The sequence below is a fragment of the Gastrolobium bilobum genome, unplaced genomic scaffold, assembly GCF_033153095.1.
Source record: "Gastrolobium bilobum isolate Gb01-03AN ecotype WA unplaced genomic scaffold, APGP_CSIRO_Gbil_v1 utg25148, whole genome shotgun sequence".
NCBI classification, from domain to species: domain Eukaryota; kingdom Viridiplantae; phylum Streptophyta; class Magnoliopsida; order Fabales; family Fabaceae; genus Gastrolobium; species Gastrolobium bilobum.
In genome coordinates, this window is record NW_026895129.1 from 123,163 (window position 1) to 125,361 (window position 2,199).

The window sequence follows — 2,199 nt, forward strand, 5'->3', positions numbered from 1 at the left end:
TGAGCAGTAGATCCGTAATTATTTCTGAAATTGTAATAAATGCATGATTATTTTATTAAAAAGCATTAAATTAATTTTTTCCCCCTATAAGCCTACTCTATTTTTAAGTTACCTAATTTAATTTTCCTCTCTAAATTTATCTCTTGCGCATTAATGCATCAATCATCTTGTTTTCAACTACGTTTGCTACAACAAATTTTACTCCTTAATATAGTAACATCAGAAACAAAACAAAACCATCAGTCCCATGTCACAATCATGTGTGAGACGCTATCCAACAAATGGGCCAAGAGGCGATCATATAGTTTTACCGTTTTTTTTATATACAAGTTTTACCTTATTTTACATGAGTTTGTTAAACTTCCCCTGCTTCTGGGCCTAACAATGAGTGATTGGGCTAAAGTTTCTCTTCAAGGTCTTCTCCAATGCTGCATAGTAAAAGTAAATCGGCCAACAATTTTCAGCAACATATCAGTAATCGAGGTACTGAATAGTAAAGGTTAAATGAGGCTTATAATCAACCTGCATAACTGATGAACCAGTTGAATCAGAGAACCAAAAAATCACTTCACGCAATAAGGGGGATGACTCTTTCATACCAAAATAAGGTTGACTTCAGGGGACGTGAGACTCTCAAAAACACTAAAAATAGGGAAGGAAAGATAAAAATCAAAGTAAAAAAAAATCCAATCATATACGGCATTCATTCGAAGTAATTAGTTCTTTCTGTACATATAAATTCGTCCACCATATACATGTATTTATGTCTATACATTTGTATGAATATACTTGCAAAAAAAGCCCAGGAAACAAAAAAAAAATGAAATAGTTTTTAATACAAAATCACTCAGGATAGGAGGACAACCCCTTAGATATAACACATAATCTCCTATACATATCACTTTCAAAGGATACTGTTGAAATGAGCAAAAGGCTCAGTGTTTGCCTTCGATGCTGATGGTTTGCGCGCCTCCAAAGACCTTCCAAAATTGCAATGCCTGGTCCCCTGCTACAGTTGCCATAGTATACCCATATGGACTTTGTGTCATAAACAACACCCTCTTGGCATGACCATTAAGCTATGCCATCTTCACCATAGGAGGATATTTCCAAAGAGTGAGCTGGTTACAGGAGAAACCATTCGAGCTAAGCAACTCACATTCATTCTTGTTCATACCTGAGAGAGACTGTGTTAACAGAGTTCAAGCATGCACCAATTTGTGTGTTCCAAAACTTAATGCGCTGATCACCCGCATCTCCACCAGAAACTAGTATATTTCCCCGAAATGGACACCAAGCCAATGCCTTTACAGCAGCTCTGTGCTCCTCAAGCCTGTGAAGCCAACGAGTTGTTGAATTGGAAGAGGCCATGGATCTATCCCATATATGAATACCATTATCATTGCCTCCCCTCACAAATTGTTTTCCCGAGGCAGACCACTTGAACCCACACACCTCCTGTTCATGTCCCCTGTAGGTTACAACAATGTGAGATTGTACCCTAAAATCGTTGTTAACAATTCTACCATTCATTCCTCCTGTTATGAGGATTTGATTATACCGAGCTAGTGAACCCACTTACGCTTGGTGTCCACCCCTTAGTGTTCTTAGTAGCTGTATTCACCAAATTTGTAACACTCCCAAATTTCTAACAATTTTTAAAATAAAGAAATTGTCAAAATTCACATTTTTATATTTTAGTTGAATCTAATAAATGTTGTGGAAACTAATCTAAAACTAGCTTGGAAAAATGTTACCGCCGCACCTGTAATAGGGACAAGTGCAAGGCTCTTTTTACATTCATAATATTAAATAAAATCAGAGACTATGTCTTATACTTAAAATTTAGGATTAGCTAAAAATCTCTGAGCAGTTATCCTCACTGCCCACTGTTAACCCCATCTTTTGCAACCTATATCACTAAAAATCTGCTCCCCTGAAGGATCATTGCAGTCAAATAAACACAAACACAAAAGTCAGCAAAGCTGGTAATCCTAATCAAAACACAATTTATATAATTCAAATATAGTAATCAAATTAAATATATAATTACATAATAATTGAATGAAATATCAACTTCATCATATATATAATATATTTCCATCATAATCACATCAAATATCAACTTCAATATTCATCATATATATTTCCATCATAACCACATCAAATTATCAACTTCAATATATATTCACATCGATC

At 35.1% G+C, this 2,199-nt stretch overlaps 1 pseudogene; it reads right to left on the reverse strand.

Annotated features, from left to right (window-relative positions):
• Window positions 1-904: 904 nt before the first annotated feature.
• Window positions 905-1,611, reverse strand: LOC133284845 (cell division cycle 20.2, cofactor of APC complex-like; annotated as a pseudogene).
• Window positions 1,612-2,199: the final 588 nt, after the last annotated feature.